General features: G+C 46.0%; 1 protein-coding gene across 18 annotated transcripts in view; it reads right to left on the reverse strand.

The window, feature by feature from the left end:
* ADGRL3 (adhesion G protein-coupled receptor L3) overlaps positions 1–23,707 on the reverse strand; it is a 1,059,382-nt gene that overhangs the window by 384,922 nt on the left and 650,753 nt on the right. The gene's annotated exons all lie outside the window — the stretch shown is intronic.

Raw genomic sequence — 23,707 nt, forward strand, 5'->3', positions numbered from 1 at the left:
AGTCAGCGTGCTTGCCCCCTCCCTTGGGACTACATCCCTGCGGGGAGCCGATGTGTTCCCTGCAGGGATGTAGTCCGAAGGGAGGGGGCGAACACGCTAACTAACCCCCAGCCAGAACGGCTCGGATGATAGGGGCAAGCTTACTGAGGAGAAACAGGAAGTGAGAAATTCAGGCAAAGAAAAAAAAAACATTTAAAAGGGAAATCGAAGGAAAAGGTAAGTGAACCAACAATGCACTAGCTTAAAAGGAACCTAATTAAAAAAAAAAAAAAAAACCTTTACAACCCCTTTAAGCACTTAACATCCGCCCGCCGTCTAATGACGACGGGCGGAATGCTGTATTGTTCCGACAGGACGTCACATGACGTCCTGTCATTTAAAGCCTCTAGGGCGCGCGCGCGCCGCCGGCGGCGCGTGCACCCGTCGCGTTACTGGGAACACAGTGTGCGTGCCCGGCGGCCGCGATGGCCGCCGGGCACCCGCGATTGCCCAGTAACTGTGCAGGGACGTGGAGCTCTATGTGTAAACACAGAGCTCCACGTCCTGTCAGGGAGAGAGGAGACCGATCTGTGTCTCTTGTACATAAGGACACAGATCGGTCACCTCCCCCAGTCACCCCCCTCCCCCCACAGTTAGAACACACCCAGGATACACATTTAACCCCTTCCCCACCCCCTAGTGGTTAACCCCTTCCCTGCCAGTCACATTTATACAGTAATCAATGCATATTTATAGCACTGTTCACTGTATAAATGTGAATGGTCCCAAAAATGTGTCAAAAGTGTCCGATGTGTCCGCTATAATTTTGCAGTCCCGAAAAAAAACGCAGATCGCCACCATTCCTAGTAAAAAAAAAAAATCATTATGTCCCCTATTTTGTAGGCAGTATAACTTTTGCGCAAACCAGGTTATTGCGATTTTTTTTTTTTACCAAAAATATGTAGAAGAATACGTATCGGCCTAAACTGAGAAAAAAATATATATTTTTTAAAAAAAATGGGATATTTATTATAGCAAAAAGTAAAAAATATTGTGTTTTTTTTCAAAATTGACGCTTTTTTTGTTTATAGCCCAAAAAATATAAACCACACAGGCGATCAAATACCACCAACAGAAAGCTCTATTTATGGGGGGAAAAAAGGACGTCAATTTTGTTAAAGCGACGCAGTGCCGGAAGCTAAAATCTCGTCTGGGCAGGTAGGGGGTGTATGTGCACAGTAGGCAAAGCTACCCAAAGCTGGTAAGCTGGTAGAAAATTACTAGTGGGGGAATCAGAGCTTCACAGCCTGGTTCCCTACTGCGCATACATTTTTGGGCGGAACATCTCTTTAAAGCTGAAGTTTAGATTTTAATTTGGGGGGGGTAAAGCAAAAAAACGATTTGTCGACCAGCGCACAACGATATACGTCGGCACAATGGCACAGCTGGATAAATGGGCGTAGAGGTACGTCCCCTTTAAGATGCGGCATTGTGGGCGCGTGCGTGCCCCCGCCACGAGCTCCGTGAGTCCAGCCTTGGGTCCCGTGGACTCGATGTCCACGGGGATACCCGCGATCGTCCACGCGATCGTCAATGGGGAAATGCTGATGTAAACAAGCATTTCCCCATTCTTCCTAGTGACAGGACACTGATCACAGCTCCTTGTAATCAGGAGCGGTGATCAGAGTCATGTCACACGTAGCCCATCCCCCCACAGTTAGAACACATCCCTGGGACACACTTAACCCCTTCAGAGCTCCCTACTGGTTAACCCATTCACTGCCAGTGTCATTTTAACAGTAATTAGTGCATTTTTATAGCACTGATCGCTGCATCAATGATCCCAAAATGTCGTCAAAAGTGTCCGATGTGTCCGCCATAATGTCGCAGTCATGATAAAGATCACTGATCACCGCCATTACTAGTAAAAAAAAAAAAATATTAATAAAAATGCCATAAAACTATCCCCTATTTTGTAGACTCTATGGGGGTAATCCACAAAAGGGATACGCCGGCGTATCTACTGATACGTCGTTGTATCCCTGTTTCTATCTATGGAACTGATCCACAGAATCAGTTTACCATAGATAGGCAGAAGATCCGACATGTGTAATTGAATTACACTGTCGGATCTTAAGGATGCAATTCTAGGCCGGCCGCTGGGTGGCGAGGCCATTGCGGCCGGCCTAGAATATGCAAATGAACACTTACGGCGATCCACGAACGGTCCGACGGGCCCGTCGCGCTAAATCTACGTCGTTTACGTCGAGTTACGCCGCGTAAAAATAGGGCTGAGTCCTATTTGACTAAGCCCTATTAAGTATGGCCGTCGTTCCCGCGTCGAAATTTTAAACTCTACGTCATTTGCGTAAAACGTTTGTGAATGGCGCTGGACGCCATTTACGTTAACGTCTAAGCAAATGACGTCGGAGCGACGTCAGTTAGCGCAATGCACGTCGGGTAACTTACCCGACGGAGCATGCGCAGTACGTCCGGCGCGGGAGCGCTCCTAATTTAAATAGGACTTGCCCCATTAGATTCGGCACGCCTTGCGCCGAACGGATTTGAGTTACACCGCCGCAAATTTCCAGGTAATTGTGTTGTGGATCGATACCTAACTTAGGAAATTTGCGGCAGTGTTACTTAAATCACTTAAGTTACGTTGCGCTGCGGGGCTGTGGATTTGGCCTTATGACTTTTGCGCAAACCAATCAATAATCGATTATTGCAGATTTTTTTAAACAAAAATATGCAGAAGAATACGTATCGGCCTAAACTGAGGAAAAAAATATTGTATATATTTTTGGGGGATATTTATTACAGCAAAAAGTTAAAAAATATAGGGCCAAATTCTCAAAACCATGTGTAAATTTAGGATTATCTAACTTATGTCATTTAAGTTAGGGCGCCCTAAGTTGGTGTCGTAACTACCGTATTCTCAGTGCATTTGCGCTCAAAACTGCGCCATCCTTAACTTAAGTTTCAATGCCTAAGGCGTGGTTATGGCAAGTGGGATTGAAGTGGGCGTGCTTCATTGTAATGAGCCGTGACCCCATGCAAATGAAGTGCCGGCCGTACTGCGCATGCGCGCACGAATCTGGACCTCAATGCGCATGTGCAGAACTTTGGTCAGCGCAATCAGTGAGATAGGTAAAAGGCCAAGCGTACTTAGTTTGAAGATCGCCCTGTGTCTAAATAGCCCCAGTCAAACACACTTCAATTGCAAAAGTATTTCCCTGTGTTCCCTTCCTAAAGCAAGTTGCTTCTGCTTTGAACGTTTGTCAGTGTTTGTTGGTAAGATTGTTTTGTGAGAAAAGTGTTTGTGGAGTTGGAGGGTATAGTTGGTGTTTGTTTTTGCTAATTTGTTTTTTGTTTTGATTGTTTGCCTGTTTGTTTTTACTAATAGTTTTTTTTGGGTTTTGTTTATATTTTTTGTTTTTCTTTTTTGCCTGTTTGTTTTCGAATTAATAGTAGCTGTCTGTCTATTTTTTATTTTGGCTTGTTTGTATTTTCTTTGGTGTGTGTGTGTATTGTTGTTTGTTTGTTGGCTGAGTTCCCTGTTGCTGGGTGTTGTCTGTCATGGCTCCCAAGCGCAGGAAGCTAAATTTTTCACCGGCAGAGAAGCATATACTTGCTCAGGGCGTCCTTAAATTTGGGCGATTTCTCCATGGCCCTGAGAGCCACACCACCACCCCGGCCAGGAGGAAGGAGATCCTTCAAAAGATCACCGATCGGATCAATGCGGGGGGGGGAGACCAGGACCATCGCTGGAGTTCAAAAATAAATAAATGACTTGAGGAGCGTGTCCCGGAACAAGCTGGCAACGCTGCATGCCCATACCAGGGGCACTGGAGGAGGGGGACCCTGCCCAGTCAGGATGAGTGAGGAGGAATGGGCAGTGGCCCAGTGTTTCCACCCACAGCAGGTGGTGGGCCTGCCTGGCTTTGACAATGATCCTCTTATGAGGACAGGTAATTTTTTGGAATTTCTATCTGGTGATTAGTATGTGTGGGTGGGGGAAGGGAAGATGTGCCAAGTGTATGGATCCAACAACCTGTGATTGTTTTGTGTCCTCCCCAGATGGCCAGGAGGTGGCAGCCCCATCAGCCCAGGAGGTGGCAGCCCCATCAGCCCAGGAGGTGGCAGCCCCATCAGCCCAGGAGGTGGCAGCCCCATCAGGTCACGAGGTTGCTGGCCCATCAGGTCAGGAGGTTGCTGGCCCATCAGGTCAGGAGGTTGCTGGCCCATCAGGGCAGGCTGCTGCACCACCCCCAAGACAGGCTCATGCAGAGTCCCAAGAAGGGCAGGATTCGCCATGGGAGGATAATTTGGATGTTGAGTGGGAGGAGGATGAGGGGGAGGAAGATGACAATATTCTGATTGGGCAGGAAATAATGATGGGCCAAGATATGACCTTTGAATCATCCCCTGAGGGAACCCCACAGGCGCCCAGAAGTCAGGCCACCATCATGGGTCGCCCCTTCCAACCCTCCTCCAACATGCAGCAGCACCCATGGCTCACTCCAACTCCTCCTCCAAGGCCACAAGCCTCAGGGGCAAGTAGGATGCCGACTCCTGAAAACAGGGGGGGGTTGGTGCGTCTGCCGGTCAGTCTGTTGAGGGACAATGTCCGGCAGACCCGCAGTCTGTCTGCAATACAAAAAACTATCAGCAAGGTGGAGCGCAGCCTGGGTGCAATGAGGGAGTCACTGGGTGACGTGGCCACCAACTCCGTGGGGGTCATCACCTGTTTGTGGGACATGAGGAACGCCACAACAGGTGTGGCCCAGGAGGTGACTGCCCTCACCCAGGCTGTGCAGGCCAATACCCGGGCTGTGCAGGCCAATACGGCTGCCATAACTTCCTGTCTGACAAGGATAGCCGTTGCCTTGGAGGGAAGGCCAGCAGGAGGACAGACACCAGGGGAGGCTGCTTCCTCCCCTGTACAGTCCCCCCGCCCTCAAAATACTCCCTCCCCTGCACAGTCCCCCCCCCCTGAGAATACTCCCTCCCCTGCACATTCCCCCCCCCCTGAAAATACTCCCTCCCCTGCACAGACCCCCCCCCCCGTGAAGATCCCCCAGTTGGCCGTGGCCGTCCCCGTGGCCGTCCCCGTGCCCGTCCCCGTGACCGTGCCCGTGCCCGTGGGCAGCCCAGAAGGAGCACTCGGCAACATCCCTAATTTGCAGGGGTACTTTTTTTTTTTTTTTTTTTACACTGTACTTATGATTTGGTATATGTGTGTGAATGATGTGTGAATGTGGGGGGATGGCATTCCTGAAAACATAAGGGTGTCACCCTCAGTTTTGGTGGAGTAGGGATCCCCAGGACCAGGGAGAAGTCATCCTAGGTTCCTGAATGGTGTATGAATGCACAGTGACATAATTGGAGCCGTGGCGGGGCGTTACTGCTCCCAAGTACCAAAGGGGGGGGGGGGGTACTTGGATCTAATCCAATTCTATGTGCATGTGATGTGTCTGTGCTAGGGACCACAGTGACGTGCATTCATGCATTCTCATTGTGAGATAATTAATGTGCGTTTTGTAAATCAAAATAAACATTCTGTTTGGCATATAAGTAATGTGCATTTATTTAACAAAATAAAGATTTAAAGGTCACATAATCTCTGTGATTTGGTCTTGGCAAATCAAAAACAAAAATTGTATTAGGATGCATTTACTGGGCAAAGATGCCTTCAGACAGTTGTCTCCTGATTGCCTGGCCCTCAGCAGACCGGGTAGAGGGGTTTGGGGGGGGGGGGGTTGCCTGGGTGGGGGGTTAGGCCAGGAGATATCTCCACATGCATGCCCTTTCTTAATGCAAAATTGTGCAGTATGCAACATGCACCAATAATTTTGCATACAAAGTCTGGGGAATACAATAGTGTACCCCCAGTCTTGTCCAGGCATCGGAATCGTGACTTTAGCATGCCAAAAGTCCGCTCAACTATAGCCCGGGTCTGGACGTGCACCTCATTGTATTTTCGTTCTCCGGGTGTTTGGGGGTTTCTAAAGGGGGTCATCAGGTGGGGTCCCAATGCATATCCTGAGTCACCTGTAAGGGAAAAGACAGGAGAATATTAGTCATGCATGTGCCCCTTGTGATGTCTCCATCATGGGGGGGGCATACCTGACACCAATGTCACTCACCAATCAGCCAGCTGTCTCCATAAACGTTCATCTCCAAGTCTTGGTAGATCTTGGTCTGCCGTAGAATAAAACTGTCGTGGCACGACCCTGGAAACTTGGCACAAACGTGCCAGATGAGGCCATGGGCATCTACAATCATCTGGACGTTGATGGAATGCCACCCTTTTCTGTTTCTGAACAGGTGTTCAGTTTCATGGGGGGGCTGGAGTGCCACATGGGTGCAGTCAATCGCACCGATGATCTTAGGAAAGCCAGCAATATTGTAGAAGTCTGTCATGGCTTGCACACGCTGGTCCTCCTGGGTGGGCATGACAAACTGATGGCTCATGCGCCGCAGTATGGCAGGGACCACCTGATGTAGGCATTTACTCATGGTGGACTGCACCATCCCAGCCACACCTCCAGATGCTCGCTGGAAGGAGCCACTCGCTAGAAAATGCAGTGTTGCCATAACTTTTTCCAGAGGTGTCAGGGCATGGGAACGTAGGGTTGGGGCGATTAGATCCTCATGAAGGAGTTGGGTAATCTCCAGGATGGCCTCCCTATCAAATCGGTAGTTGCCAATGACCTCATAAACTGGCATTTGCCAAATATCACGGCGTGGCCGATAAACACGCGCCTGTGCCCTCATCCTCCTCCTCTGTGCCCTCCTCCTCCTTTGTGCCTGTAAGGCAGCAAGTGCCGTCAAAATCATTGCTGGTCCTGGCATTTTTCAGCAACAAACTTCACAACTAGAGCTGTAACTCCCTTCTGCAAACCCTTCCACAGCATGTGTAAAATTAGGGCTGGTTTTATAATGTGGAAATTTAGTCAGAAAAACTAACAGGTGCGCACAGGGCGGAAAATACGGCACACACACTTAATTCTGAGAATCGCCCTAACTCCCTCATTTGCATCTTTGCCTATCAAAAACAGCGGCGAGCCTAGCGTAATTTGCGCCCGGGAATGCGCAGGTGTAACTACTTTAAGTACGGCTGAAAATACGGAAATCTTTGCTTAAGTCATTTTGACGATCGCGCGCAAATATACGCGCCGTGTAAAATTAGAAAAATGGAGTTAAGTCTGCGTATCTCTTTTGAGAATTTGGCCCATAGTTTTTTTCAAAATTGTCATTTTTTTTTTGTTTATAGCCCACCGCAAAGGTGATCAAATACCCCTAAAAGAAAAGCTCTATTTGTGGGGAAAAAAAGGACGCCAATTTTGTTTGGGAGCCACGTTGCACGACCACGCAATTGTCAGTTAAAGCGACGCAGTGCTGAATCACAAAAAGTGCGGAGTCTGGTCTTTGGCCAGCCAAATGGTCTGGGGCTTAAGTGGTTAATTGTGTGTATCACATTACTGCTATTGCTGCTTGTTAAAATAGTCCATTCACAAAACTTGCACAATGCTTGCACAAGGCTTAGCTGGATAATCAGTCAGTGTCAGTTCAGTGAGGGAGTAGGACGCTTCCCGACGAGTCTGCTCTCTCCAGGGACCAGACAGATAGCCAGCTAGACACCGCAGACAGGCAGGCTCCTACAATCTTTGCTGCATGAATCAACTTGCAGCCCATAGGACCGGCTCCTTCCTTCCTCTCTTCAGGTAAGACCCTGTCTTTCAGGGCCATCTTTCCACCCCCAGGAATCGCTAGTGACCGTCCTTTTCAGGACAGCCACTCCAGCGATCCAAATTGCCGCTGTTTACCTTCTCTTAGAGCCGCATGCACCCCAATCAGTCACCCATAATCACCCCGGCCACCCGCCGCGCATAGCAGCGCTTTTTTCTGGCGATCTGCGGCTCTTTCCCGCATCCGCGCCAGTCCAGGCCTTATTCGCAGCCGCCGCATTTAGGAAAGACCGCGGCTTCAGCCGCGGCCTAGCGGTGCGCCGCAAAAAGGAGCACTGACAGCCTCGAAATTTTCCTGGAATTGTCAGGGATCATCCCCCTATCCCTGGAGGATCCCATCCTCCCCTGGATTAACAACCAGCTCATACCCACCAAGCCAAACAGCCCCCAAACCTGAGGCCTGTGGCCCGGTCGGCGGCCATCTTGGTACTCCTCAGCTACAGTGACACCCTTCTTCCCCCCCTTCCCCCCATTCCAAACAGTACTTGATCCAGGGTTTCGTCCGATCGCCTTTCAGGGATCAGGAAGGAATTTTTTTCCCTGCGGCAGCAAATTGGCTTAGTACTGCCAGGGTTTTTTGCCTTCCTCTGGACCAAGGCCAAGCGAGAGGATTCAGCGAATCTTCCCTCTATTGCAATTAACCCCCCCCCCCCGGTGACTGGCAACAATGGTTAAACTGCGATACTCTGCAGAAACGATTTGGGGTCTGAGACAATTCGCAACTGTATTACCAGCCGTCACCAAAAAGGCCTTAAAAATAGACCAACTTTTGAGATTCGATCAACGATCGACCATCAAAAATTTCAACCATTTAACCCAGCTCAAGCACATATCATGTGCTTTGATCAACACAAGATCGGCAGTAAAACACCGATCAGAAATCCACGATTTCTTACTACAAAACGATCTAGACTGCCTCTTTATCACAGAAAGCTGGCTTTCAGACGACTGCAACACCATTCTTGGAGAATTGGTGCCAGAAAATTATCGAATTATAACGGAAAACAGAATAGGGCAAAGAGGAGGAGGCCTGGCGGTGATCCATAAGTTTCATATTGCAATCACTAAGCCGGTCCTTCAAAATCCTCTTCCATTTATGGAAACCCTTACTCTTCAACTTCAAACTAACCCCCAGGAGACTGTTCACATTCTCCTCTGCTATAGGCCACCTGGGCCAAAATCGCAGCTTCTACCATCATTAACGGAGTTCATATCCACTTATACCCTTAACAGCAAACATCTTTTGCTGCTCGGGGACTTCAATCTGTGGGCCAACTCCTCACAGGATCTCATTGCGGATGCCTGCATCGATCACCTGGAAGGATTAGGACTACAGCAACTTATATGCGGTCCCACGCATGCTTCAGGTCACACACTCGACCTAATTTTCAGACAAAATCTGAAAATAAACATTTTGGGAAATGAACCTTTGCCATGGACAGACCACCATGCAATTAGTTTCATAATTTCCAAAATTCCACCAGTTATAAAAGCACCCAAGCCGGTGACAATACACTGGGCTAGATCTCAGAAGAAGCTCCATTCGGAACTCTTCAAATCTACCTTGGGAAACTGAATCGAAACTATTCATCCTCAGTTAACAGCCTCAGATACACTGGATGCCATAAATGCAGCTCTGCTACAATCAGCCGACTTAGTAGCACCGAAACGCAAAGTCCGCATCCGGAAAAAAAAGTCCGGCTGGTTCAACAACCAGCTGTCCCTACTGAAGCAAGAGCGCAGAAGGGCGGAAGCCGCCTGGAAAAGAAGCCCTTCAGAAGATCACCTCATCATCTACAAGGCAATAACAACACAATATCATAAAGAAATCTTCAAAGCAAAAAAACATCATTTTTCTATGACGATTAACAGCGCCATGAACCGCCCCCGAGAACTATTCAAGATGGTCACCCAGACCATGAATCCGGGATGTCTTGAAGTCCCCAATTCAGACACCCAAGAGTTCTGTAATGAACTATCGGATTTCTTCATCGACAAAATCGAAAGAATCCGGGTAAGTATTCTGCAAAATAATACCCCCCTCAGCCCCCTCTTCAATCAACTACAAAACACCAACAGAAACCTTCTACAATCAACTAAGTTCACTCTGGAACCCATCTCCATCGATACCACCAAAAATATCATTGGTGCGTTGCGGAACAGCACAGCACCCAATGACATCATTCCCACCAAGCTGCTGAAGGAATGCGCCGACATTCTGGCGCCTCCCATCACACAGCTTATAAATCAGTCATTTAAGGAAGGCATAGTGCCATCCCTGCTGAAAGAGGGCACAATCCAGCCCATCCTGAAAAAACCTAACTTGGATCCCAAGGACCCAACTCACCGCCGCCCCATAACAGGCCTAAATATTCTCTCCAAGATAATGGAGAAAATAGTGGTACAACAGCTGCAACAGCATCTGGATACCCACAATCTACTCGATCCATTTCAATCAGGTTTCCGTCCCGGACACGGGACAGAAACGGCCTTACTCAAAATATGGGACGATGCCCTCGAGGCCGCAGACGAGGGAGAATCCTGTCTCCTGGTTCTGCTGGACCTAAGCGCAGCCTTTGACACAGTAGACCACAAAATGTTACTGATGCGACTGGCCGAGGTAGCCAGAATCGCAGAAGGTGATTTACCATGGTTTTCCTCCTTTCTTGAAAACCGATCACAAACAGTGAAACTGGGATCTTTCACGTCGGAAAAACGCACGGTGCCATGTGGAGTCCCCCAAGGATCCCCCCTGTCACCGGTACTGTTCAACATCTATCTTCGCCCTCTCTTTGATATTATCAGTAGCCAAGAACTACTTTATCACTCTTATGCAGACGATACGCAATTGTATTTTCGCATCTGCAACAAAAAGGATCATCATCTCAGTTTAGAGAAATGTCTCTCTTCGATAGAAAACTGGATGACTAAGAGTTATCTTAAACTCAACAGTTCCAAAACAGAACTTCTTATGTTTCACGCCAGCCGCAAGAGTCAACTGGCAACAACCTGGACACCGCCGCCCATTCTGGGCCAAAGCATCACCCCTAGCTCCAAAGTCAAAAGTCTAGGAGTCATTTTTGACACCTTCATGACAATAGGGTCAGTAGTCAGCGGATCGCACCATTTGTTGCGCCTACTACGCAGACTTATTCCATTTATCCCCAAAGAAGACGTAGCAGTCGTGGTGGGAACAATCGTGAATTCCAGACTGGACTATGCAAATGCCCTTTACCTCGGGCTCCCAAAGTACCAAATCGCTCGTCTGCAAGTCGTACAGAATACGGCCGCCAGACTGGTGACTGGGAAAAGGACATGGGAATCAATCTCACCTTCGCTGAGAACCCTTCACTGGCTGCCAGTAAAAGACAGAATTGCTTTTAAAGCACTCTGCCTGACACATAAGTGCATCCATGGGAAGGCTCCGCAATATCTTTGCGACAAGATAGAACCTCACAATTCTAATCGCGTTCTGCGATCCAGCGACCAAAATCTGGTCAAGGTGCCAAAAACCAAATACAAGTCCAAAGGAGAAAGAAGGTTTGCTTTTCAAGGTCCGAGACTATGGAACGCTTTACCAACCAGCGTTCGGTTGGAGGAAAACCACCTGACTTTCAGAAGACAGATTAAAACTCTGCTCTTTTGATGTCATGAGACACGAAACATCAAGCGCCCAGAGGCGATTCAGTTCGCATGTGCCGCGCTATATAAGTTTTTCATTCATTCATTCATTCAATGCATTACAATCTATGAATAGAGGAGGAGCGGTTTAATGACAGGAGCTCCACTACCCGATCACAGTACGCAATGCATTGTGGTACTGAAGGGAAAATGTTAAAAATAAGCAGCTTGTAGCCAATGAAATACACACAATTACACATAACAAATGTGTTTGGTTCTGTATCTCCCCCCCAAAAAATAAATAAAAATAAACTTCAGTTTTAAATGTGGTAATGGGCCTAAAGTTTTGCAAGTGTTTCCTTAGATGTAGTGAAAATTAACTTTGCTAAGGATACCCAATCACGTCCAAGAAAACAAATATATATATATTTTTGCTTGCGATGACTGGGACCATCAATAGCTTATTTGTGATTTCTGAAATAGATATGCTTTTCTACAAGGGGTGAGGACAGCAAGTACCACTCTACCTATAAAATAGCTCTGCATTTTGATCTATTTTGGGCAAATGTTGGCTGCGCCATGCAAAGCTTTCTTTAAGGGGGAGTGCCTAAGGGGGGTTAAGGGGGGTTGGTGCAGTAAAAATACAGCTCAACTGCATGTTTTTACTGCCCCAACGGCAATCCTGACTTGTGGCCCTGACAAGGATTTTGTGCCTTGCGACCTGGACTACTTGATTTCTCTTTCATTAAAGCGGAGGTTCTGCAGGAAATCTTTTTTTTTTTTTGTTGTTGAATGCAACGGCTTTTAACATTAGAAAGTAATACTCACAAGTTTGGTGACTGCAAACACCCCCTGTCCATTTTCGTGCAAAAGAGTAAGTTATAAAAATCGATCTAGGCCTTTCCCATTGTGAAGCCCACAAGCACTGACTTCCTGGAAACGGTGAATGCTCATCTCCGGGCATTCACCGCTCTATCTTGCGCATGAGCAGTGTTGACAGGTCGCACCGCTGTCAACACTTCCTGGTTGCCATCACAACGGGCGGCGTCATTGAAAGTAAACGCCCCGTGGTGATGGCATTCGATATTCACCTGCATGCCCTTCTCTAAAATACAGATTTCAGCTACGCCTCGGCACGTGACCAGCATCACGTGTCGCTTCTTACTAAAAAATCTGATTATGAAGGAGGCCGTTCGCATTGTTTCTTGGGAAGCACGACACTGTGCTCCCAGTACACACTGCGGTGAGCTCCCAGACAACACTGCGGTGCCGGGGTGATGCCTACTCCCGCGGGAGGGAAACCCGGAAATTCTTAATTACTAAGGTATTTAAATGTCAAAATAAAAACTCCACACTAATATATTTTACAACTATCTAACCCTTCCACTTTAACCACTCAGGTCTGCTAATGGATGGCTAACACACACTGCCAAGCCACAAGTCTCTTCCAGACTGCTGCCGCAGACAAATGACACCAAATTATGGGCCAGATCCTCAAAAGGGATACGCCGGCGTATCTACTGATACGCCGTCGTATCCCTGTTTCTATCTTTGGAACTGATCCACAGAATCAGTTTCCAAGAGATAGACAGAAGATCCGACATGTGTAAGGTACCGCATCCGCCGCTGGGGGCATTTCGCGTCGAAATGCCGCCTCGGGTATGCAAATTAGCACTTACGGAGATCCACGAAGCTTTTCAGCTTCGTTTTTTCTCCGTAAGTTTTAGTTTGCAATCGTAAAATTAGGGCTGCTTTTACAAAGTGTAAACTGTTTACACCTTGTAAAAGCAGACCCTTCTGTCCAGCGACGCGTTTTTTTTTTGTTTTAAATTTTTTTTTTCGCCGTATCTTTTTTTTCCCCCGACGCAACTTTATTGATCCGGCGCGATCCACAAAGCTTGGCGTAACGTAATTTTGCGCTATGCACGTCGGGAAAATGACGTCACGAGCATGCGCAGTACGGCGGAATTTAAGTTACACAGCCGAAAATTTCTAGGTAAGTGCTTTGTGGATCGGGGACTTAGGTAGAAATTTTAAGGCAGTGTAACTTAAATGGGAATTTTTACGTTACGCCGGCTCTTTGTGGATCTGGCCCTCTGTCCTTACTGTTTTAGAACAGTAAGCCATTCACGAACGACTTACGCAAACGACGTGAATTTTTAAATTTCGACGCGGGAACGACGGCCATACTTAACATGGGTTACACCACCTAGAGGGCAGCCTTAGTTTTACGCGGCATATCTCGACGGAAACAACGTAAATTTAGAGCGACGGGTAAAGCGTACGTTCGTGAATCGCTGTAACTAGTCATTTGCATATTCTACGCCGACCGCAATGGAATCGCCACCTAGCGGCCGGCCTAGAATTGCATCCTAAGATCCGACGGTGTAAGTCAATTACACCTGTCGGATCTTAGGGCTATCTATGCGTAACTGATTCTATGAATCAGCCGCATAGTTACGACGGGCGGATCCCAGAGATACGACGGCGTATCAGGAGATACGCCGTCGTATCTCTTTTGTGAATCTGGCCCATAGATCCATTGGTGTCTAGGTTCAACAAGATGTTGGACAGCTTTGTGTCAAGGACAAGGGATCTACTCACAGATGGGACAGATGCGTTAGTGACCATGTGGGATCAGTTTTCACTGATCTATGCATTTCCCCCAGTGCAGCTACTACTGCGGCTTCTATGCAGGATCAAGGGGGAACGAAAGCCAGTGATCTTAGTAGCCCCGGTGTGGCCCAGAGAATCCTGGTATGCAGAGAGATTATAAGGATGGCAGTAGGGGTCCCATGGACGCTTCCATCTCATCCAGATGGGCCGGTATTCCATCCTGCCTTACAAATGCTAAATTTAACGGTTTGGTTATTGAAGCCCACATTCTAAGGAGTTGGTGGCATTCAGGTTCAGTGTTAACTACCCTGGTTAATGCAAGAAGGCCGGCCTCTAGGATCATTTATTATAGGGTCTGTAAGGCCTATGTTTCCTGGTGTGAAGACAAAAGATGGCATCATCAGAAGTATGCCATAGGAAGAATTATGACTTTACTACAATTAGGATTAGAAATGAAGCTAGCCTTGACTACAATCAAGCGTCAGATATTCCCTTTTTGACAAGGAAATTTATGTTCTTGGTTGCGGTAAGCGCAAGAAGAGTTTCAGAGTTGGCAGCTTTCTCTTGTATAGAGCCAGACTTCATTATTCATAAGGATAGGGTCGTCTTGCGGCCTCACCAAACCTTTTGCCTAAGGTAGTTTAAAGTTTTCATCTAAATCAAGATGTTTCCCTACCTTCCTTTTTTCCAGAACCACATTCTGCAGAGGAGGAATTATTGCACTCTCTAGATGTAGTGAGAGCAGTTAAGATCTAAGAGCGACAGCTCAGATACGAAAGACTGACGCTTTGTTTGTGCTGTCAGATGGCCCCAGGAAGGGGCAGGCAGCCTCAAAATCAACTATTTCAAAGTGGATTTGTCAGGTTATTATTCAGGCTCGTGGTTTAAAAGGAAAGGTTTCACCTTTTCAAGTTAGAGCGCACTCTACCAGGGAAGTAAGTGCTTCATGGCTAGTAGGGTTGTCCCGATACCACTTTTTTAGGACTGAGTACAAGTACCGATACTTTTTTTCAAGTAGTCGCCGATACCGAATACCGATACTTTTTTTAAAATGTGTCCCCAAATGCAGCCATGTCCCCCACATATGCAGCCATGTATCCCCCCATCCAGCCATTGTCTCCCCCCATCCAGCCATTGTCACCCCCCATGCAGCCATTGTCACCCCCCATGCAGCCATTGTCTCCCCCCCATGCAGCCATGTATCCCCCCATCCAGCCATTGTCTCCCCCCATGCAGCAATGTATCCCCCCATCCAGCCATTGTCACCCCCCATCCAGCAATGTATTCCCCCAGCCATTGTCTCCCCCCATCCAGCCATTGTCACCCCCCATCCAGCCATTGTTTCCCCCCATCCAGCCATTGTCACCCCTCATGCAGCCATTGTCACCCCCCATGCAGCCATTGTCACCCCCCATCCAGCCATTGTCTCCCCCCATGCAGCCATTGTCACCCCCATGCAGCCATTGTCAGCCCCCATCCAGCCATTGTCTCCCCCCATCCAGCCATTGTCTCCCCCCATCCAGCCATTGTCTCCCCCCATCCAGCGTCTCCCCCCATCCAGCCATTGTCTCCCCCCATCCAGCGTCTCCCCCCATGCAGCCATTGTCTCCCCCCATCCAGCGTCTCCCCCCATGCAGCCATTGTCTCCCCCCATCCAGCATCTCCCCCCATCCAGCGTCTCCCCCCATCCAGCCATTGTCTCCCCCCATCCAGCGTCTCCCCCCATCCAGCCATTGTCTCCCCCCCCATCCAGCGTCTCCCCCCATGCAGCCATGTCCCGCTTACCTGCATCCCCGCTGCCGCCGACTGTGTAATACGGCGGGAACATTACAACTTTGAATCGCTGTAATGATTGGCGCCGCGCTGCGTATAGACACTCCCCCTCGCTCGGGATTGGACAGTTCACCCGAGCGAGGGGGAGTGTCTATGCGCGGTGCGAATCATTACAGCTATTCAAAGCTGTAATGTTCCCGGCGTATTACACAGTCGGCGGCAGCGGGGATGCGGCGAATGGCGGCGGGATGCGGCGTCACGGCGATGGCGGGGGGGGGAAGTATTCTATATTGGTATCGGGGGTATTTGCAGGAGTACGAGTACTCCCGCAAATACTCGGAATCGGTCCCGATATCGATACTAGTATCGGTATCGGGACAACCCTAATGGATAGTGCATCACCAAGCCCCTATGACTCAGATTTGTAAGGCCACAACTTGGTCATCAGTGCATACATTCACTCGATTCTATCAAGTGGATGTAAGACGGCAAGAGGATGCCGCCTTTTGGACAGTGTACTGCAGGCAGCAGTATAGGTCCTTGAGTCTGATGGCGGCCTGCTTTGATTTGTGTCTCCCTCCCCTCAAAGGGCATTGCTCTGGGACATTCCACATAATAATTACTATGGCTGCTCTGTGTCCCGTGATGTACGATAAAGAAAATAGGATTTTTATAACAACTTACCTGTAAAATCCTTTTGTTGGAGTGCATCACGGGACACAGAGTGATATACACATATTGCTTCGCTACAAAACTGAGGTACTTCCTGTATGGGAGGGGTTATATAGAAGGGAACTTCCTGTTTTTGATTATGCCAGTGTCCAATCATCTGAAGGTGGCCTATAACTCACATAGTAATTACTATGGCTGCTCTGTGTATCTCGTGATGTACTCCAAGAAAAGTATTTTTACAGGTAAGCTGTTATAAAAATCAATTTTTTCTTCAAAATATGTAGCAGGGGTTTATTAGAAAAAAAGACAGTTAATTTGTTTTAAATCACTTTAAACAGTGATTTAAAGTGCAGTCTAACCCTAAAATACACCAACAAATACAGAGTGATTGAAATCAAGCAGCTGAACAGCCGGTATGATTTATTTTACATTGCAGGGAATCGCCTGCTGAAAAACAGTGGGCCAAATCCTCAAAAGGGATACGCAGGCTGCGTATCCCTGTGCCTATCTTTGGAACTGATCCTCAGAAGCAGTTTTCCAAAGATAGGCAGAAGATCCGACATCTGTAAGAGACTTACACTGTCGGATCTTAGGATGCAGTACCGCATCCGCCGCTGGGGGCATTTCGAGTCGAAATGCCGCTTTGCGTATGCAAATGAGGACTTACGGAGATCCACAAAGCTTTTCAGCTTTGTGTTTTCTGCGCAAGTTTACGTTTGCATACGTAAAATTAGTTCTGCTTCTACAAAGTGTAAACTAGTAACACCTTGTAAAAACAGATCTTTTTTTCGATCGCCGCGTTTTTTTTAAAATTTTGATTTTTTTTTCCCGGCGCGTAACTTTTTTTTTACCCGACGCAACTTTATTGTCCTGTCGCAATCCACAAGGCCCGACGTAACGTAATTTTGCGCGCTGCCCTTCGGGAAAATGACGTCACGAGCATGCGCAGTACGGCCGGCGCGGGAGCGCGCCTCATTTAAATTGTCATCGCCCCCTGCAGAAGAGGACCGCCTTGCGCCGGAGACATTTAAGTTACACGGCCTGAAATTTCTAGGTAAGTGCTTTGTGGATCGGGCACTTAGGTAGAAATTTTAAGTCAGTGTAACTTAAATGGGAAAAAATAAGTTAGGCAGGATTTTTGAGGATTTGGCCCAGTGTATCTAAATGATGCCTGTAGCTGCAGGCATCATTCATATGACATCCACCTAAGGTTAAGTGGTTAATTTGGCAACTAGCTTTGGCATAGCCAATTGAATTTTTTATGTCAGGAAATAAGTGTTCATTTGGAATTTACCTCTTTACAGAGGAGCAATCATGTTTTAACAAATAAGTGTGAAATTGTTTAAGAAAATTAATTACAGGCAAATTGTTGTTTAAAGATGTCGAATGGATTTTGCTGGTCATTTAATTTACCTTCCCTAAAATTGAATCAAAGGGGTTGATTTACTAAAGGAGTTTAGGTTGTCCATATAGCCATGTTTCCTTTCTAAACTGTAAGGCCCCATACACACAAGAGAATTTATCCGCGGATACGGTCCAGCGGACCGTTTCCACGGATAAATCCTCTCAAAGATTTCCGCAGATTTCTATGCGATGGAGTGTACACACCATCGCATTGAAATCCGCGCGGAAATCCTCTGGCGATGACGTGTCGCGCCGTCGCCGCGATTATGACGCGGCGACGGGCGCGACGCTGTCATATAAGGAATTCCACGCATGCGTCAAATCATTACGACGCGTGCGGGGAATCCCTTTGGACGGATGGATCCGGTGAGTCTGTACAGACGAGCGGATCCATCTGTTGGGATGGATTCCAGCAGATGGATTTGTTGTGCATGTCAGCAAATATCCGATCTGCTGGAATCCATCCCAGAGGAGATTTCTCTGCGGAAACAGATCCGCTGGCGTGTACACACCATAGGATCTATCCGCAGAAACCCATTTGCTGGGATTTATCTGCGGATGGATTCTATCGTGTGTATGGGGCCTAACATTCGCCAATGGGCAACAAATATAAAAGAAAAAAAGTTAAACCTGAGTGGCTAAATACTAACGTAAAAAGGCATTTTAATGGGAAAAAAAAACTTTCCTTTAAAAAAAATATAAGGTTAAAGGGCCAACATTGGCATTCCAAAACTACAAAAAGTGAAATAAGAAATTTAAGAGTGCGATCAGCACAGCTAAAATAGATTACGAATGACACATTGTGGCGGAAAGTAATAAAATCCCAAAAAATTTTCAAATATATTAATAGCAATATTAAAATATATTAATAGCAAGAACACTAGGTCAGAACATATTGGTCCAATAAGAAATAAGGAAAGTTGGTCACAAGTGACCAGGAGAATGCAACTGTATTGAATATATTCTTATCCTCAGTTTACACAAATCAAAAGGCAGGCAATAAAAATCAGCAAGCTGTTCTTAGAAACAATGGTCTGGCTATAACAGGGCTGATTGGCGAAAAGCAAATGTGGTACCAATTTTCAGGGCCAAGATTTATACCTGGGAAATACAAACCAGGTTTTCCTAACATCAATAGTATGCAATCTATTAGGCCCTGTACACACGATCAGTCCAAACTGATGAAAACGGACTGAAGTTCAGTTTCATCGGTTCACCGATGAAGCAGACTGATGGTCTGATGTGCGTGCACACCATCAGTTTAAAACCCGATCGGGTCAGAACGCGGTGACGTAAAACACACGACGTGCTGAAAAAAATGAAGTACAATGCTTCCAAGCATGCGTCGACTTGATTCTGAGCATGCGCGGGTTTTGAACCAATGCTTTTGTGTACTAACCATCAGTTTTGACCGACGGTCAGGCGTCCATCAGTCCGATTTTAAAGAAAGTTCTAAAACTTTGGTCTGAAGGACAAAAGTCTGATGGGGCATACACACGGTAGGTTTGGACTGATGAAACTGAACCGTTTTCATCAGTTTGGACTGATCGTGTGTACAAGGCCTCAGAATGAATGATGAGACCAAATCCAAGAATTTGCTGATGAAAATAGTATCAACAGCAGTAACCAACATGGATTTATGAAGGACAATTCTTGCCAGATATGAGGAGGAGAGCTGTAGTTTGTAAGCGAATGTCCAATGGATGTTGCATATCTAAAATTCACTAAGGCATTTGATACTGTACCCCATAAATTCCTAATTTACAAATTAGGGTCTTTTTGGCACAAATGAGATTGTATTTTCCTGGATAGAAAAAATGGCTGCAGGGTCCAGAGAATAGTAATTAATGGAATCTTTTTTAAATGGTCTAGTTTTAAGTGGGGTGCCCCAGGACTCTGTCCTGGGACCAATTCTGTTTAATTTGTTCATAAATTATATAGAGGCTGGAATAAATGGTTCAACGCGTTTGCTGATGATACAAGAATAAGCAGGGCAACAAGTTACTCGCTAGGAGTAGAACCTCTAGGGGACTCGAAGATGGAAGAGGATCTGGGGTCCTAGTAAATCAAAGAAACAGCAACAGCATGCAATAACAAGATGCAACAAACAAGGCTAGCAGATTAATATCAAGCATTAAAAATTGTATTTTATCAAGAGATAAAACTATAATTCTATCACTTTACAAAACTCTATTTCAGCCAGTTTTTGTCACTAGTGCTTAGGAAACATGTGCTTGAGCCGGAGAGAGTCCAGAAAAGGGCAACAAAGCTAGCTAATAAGGGAGTTGAAGGGTCTCAGTTAAGAGGAACAACTACAAACATTGGACTTATTTTTCCCAGAGAAGGGACATTTAAAGTGTTACCAAGACCCTGTATTCACTATATCTGGTCTCCCACAGTGCACAGAACATGGAAATGCAAGTATTTTTGTAAACATGAACTGCTAAATACCCTCATCAGCAGTATAGAGCAGTCATGTGTCCAGCCGAACACTGGCTAAAGCTTGTAGAAGGAGTTTTCCTTTTCCTCTGACTGTCTAATGAAGCTGCATGACTCCTGACCCTCTGTTTGGACAGTGCTGATTGGCCCTGTGCTGATCACATGCACCCTTCCCAAAATAAAACTCAATACACATCAAACTGAGCAAGTGCCTCCAAGGCTCTCCACTATCAGGAGATGGATTGCGGAAAGCAGAAGAAGGGAAGGATCAGAGAAGACAGGATCAAACAGCCTTTTTACACAATGATTAACCCCTTAGGTTCCACAGTGAGTACAACAAGCATGCTTTACAGACTGATTTTACTGTTGTGGGTATAGTAAGAGTTTTAGGCTTAATGTACATGGGACATTTTAAAACTTGAACGATTTAACTTGACAGATAGAACCCGTTTAAAAAAATTTGTTCTGCCACATTTACACGTCATGTTTAGCCGCGTTTGTGTTTATAAACTTTTTTATTTTTTTTAAATAGTCAAAATTATATCTCCATTAAAAACGCCTGTAAGCAAAACGCAGCTAAACACGAGTTACCAAGTTTATAAGCCGTTACAAGCATTTGGTGTTTCAAATGTCTCTGAACATCTGTCCTGAATGCATTATTTTGCTTTAAAAAAAAATGCTCCTAAACTCAACTGGCTAGAGATGACTATGAAACGACCCTGTGTATATGTGCTGATAAGATAACATAGAGGAGAGTTTAGGGGCAGCTAAGCTAAGAAAAAAATGTAGAACTGCTCCTAAAATATTTTAATGATGACTCTAGCATTGGGAGGAAACTGTAGAATGGTTTCTTTACTGTTAGAGCAGTAAGGATGTGGAACTCCATGCCACAGTTGGTGGTGTCAGAAGGGGGTGTAGATGAATAAAAAATAAATAAATTATAGATGTGTTTCTTGCAAATACAATATACAAAAGGTATGTAAAGTGGTAGTGACATAGACACACATACACACACACACACACACATGACTGGGAATTCAAAATGAACACAACTTATTGACCATCATTCACTTTGCCAAGTGAAGCCTCTACTCCTTCAGTAAATCAAAGCCAATGAGTATACAAATTGTATCTTCCAATTGTAGAAACAAATTAAAGTGATTCCAAAGGTTTATTTGATTGTTATTTAAAACAAAAAAAACATACATGTCAAAGTTACCTGTTTTGTGCAATGATTTTGCACAGAGCAGCCCTGATCCTCCTCTTCTCAGGTTCCCTGCCGCTGCTCTGCACCCCTCCCTGTTAAGTGCCTCCATAGCAAGCCACTTCCTATGGGAGCACTTGTGCTCACTCCAGAGCCCAGCTCTATGTGTCCATAAGAGATTGGCCTCGCCCCCTCCACCACTTTAAATGGGGATGGCTATCCTAAACATAATAAACCATTAACCTAAAGAATCATCACTCAGTGTATAACATTGATGCCGCGTACACACAATCGGACATTCCGACAACAAAACTGGATTTTTTTCTGACGGATGTTGGCTCAAACCTGTCTTGCATACACACGGTCGCACAAATGTTGTTGGAAATTCCAATCGCCAATAACGTGGTCACGTACAACACGTACGAAGGGAAAAGGGAAAAGGGAAAGTTCAATACCAAGTGCTATTGGGCTCCTTCTGCTAATATCATGTTAGTAGAAGTTTGGTGCAAGACGATTCGCGCTTTTCAGTCCGTTTTGCTGCTCTTCAGTTTGTCAGAACTCTGTGTGAATATTAGCAGCAAAACAACTTAATTATTCTAGCATTATAAAAAAATTGCAGCTTGACGAATGTGCTATCTCCATTACAAACACTAGTTTTACCAGACCAAACGCTTCTGTCTGGTACTTGATTCAGAGCATGCGTGGAATTTTGTGCATCGGAATTGTCTACACACACACTCGTAATTTACGAGAACGGATTTTGTTGTTGGAAAATTTGACAGCAAATGTTCGATGGAGCCTACACACGGTCAGAATTTCCGACAACAAGCTCCCATCGAACATTTGTTGTCGGAAATTCCAAGCTTGTGTACGTGGCAACAGACTTTTCTCTAAAGTGGAACTTTAGCATCAAATAAGAAATTAGCCAGTAGGACAGATTTTATTGCAGAAGGGACCCCCGTATATCTCTTCTGTAATAAAAGCATCTTACCTGTTAGATAGGAATATTTTAAATGATTATTCATAGAATACACTGCATTCTTTATATGGACAAGAGGAGAGGGGGCAGATATACAAAGCTAGTACATAGGCGTGAGCAGGGGGAAGGGGGGGTGCCTTGTGTGCCTGGGCAAACCTTAATCACCCCCTGCGCTTGTGCCATCCAGTGTACAGAAGTATACGGGACACACAGGCCCAGAGGAAAGGGGGACCTACTGTGTCCTGTCACACACTACACACCTCAAGTAATCCACTGTATTGTATCTGCTGCACTGGATATGCTGCATCATCTCCCTTCCTGGCCGGGTGCCTGTGAGCTGGGGGTGGGTGCAATGTGCAGTGCCAGTCCGGCAGTGGGTCTTTCTGATTAACTGTGGATTTACATCAATGGAAGATGTTACTGACAATGGATTTACATTGGGGGCATTGTTTACTGTAATTTTATTTAAGGGATGATGACAGAGATGGTATGTTTAGTTATGTGTATATGTTCACTTTTTGTGGAAATATGCAATAAGGAGTACTAATGTACCACTGTACTAATTTCCCGGGGAGGAGGTGGATATCTAAGAACCCCCATTAATATAAAAGGAGGCTTTCAGATGAGTTTGTCCCCCCCCCAACAAACCTCCATATCTATTTTTTGGTTGGAGGGACAGGGATGTGGGGAAGAAGCCTTTGTCGCTCACCCCCACAATGACTTCCCCGACCTTGGACATGAATGGCGAAATTCCGGGCTGCAGTAAACAGCACAGTGACGTCACTGACCACTAACCGTCACTGACCAAATAAAGTCAATGTCACACAGGTTCCACAGCTGTTTACATTTTACAGCCAGGGATTTGGGCAGCCAAACATGATGTTTTGACCCAATTCTCATCCTAATTTAAGAAAAGGCATTGGTTACTATAGTAATTCTGAGTACATAAAGGGAACAAATAGTTTATTCAAAGTTTAACAATCTTGTCAATGTGTGTAACGGACAATTTAAATGTGGGTTACTATCTGTCAAGTTAAATCGTTCAGGAGCAGTTGTAAAAAAGTCCTGTGTACATGAAGCCTAAGCTTAGATGCTTTAAAAACCTTGTTCTCATGTTTATTTTTATTTATACTGTAAATGTATATAGGACAACCATATTTGCTTGTTATATATACCGACCTTACTTTAATAATTTCAATGCTGCAAAGTTTTTGTGATTCACTGCTACTTTTCACAATGCAAGTCCATGGACCCGCCAAAAATGCA

The sequence above is a fragment of the Rana temporaria genome, chromosome 1 (assembly GCF_905171775.1).
Source record: "Rana temporaria chromosome 1, aRanTem1.1, whole genome shotgun sequence".
Classification (NCBI taxonomy): Eukaryota; Metazoa; Chordata; class Amphibia; order Anura; family Ranidae; genus Rana; species Rana temporaria.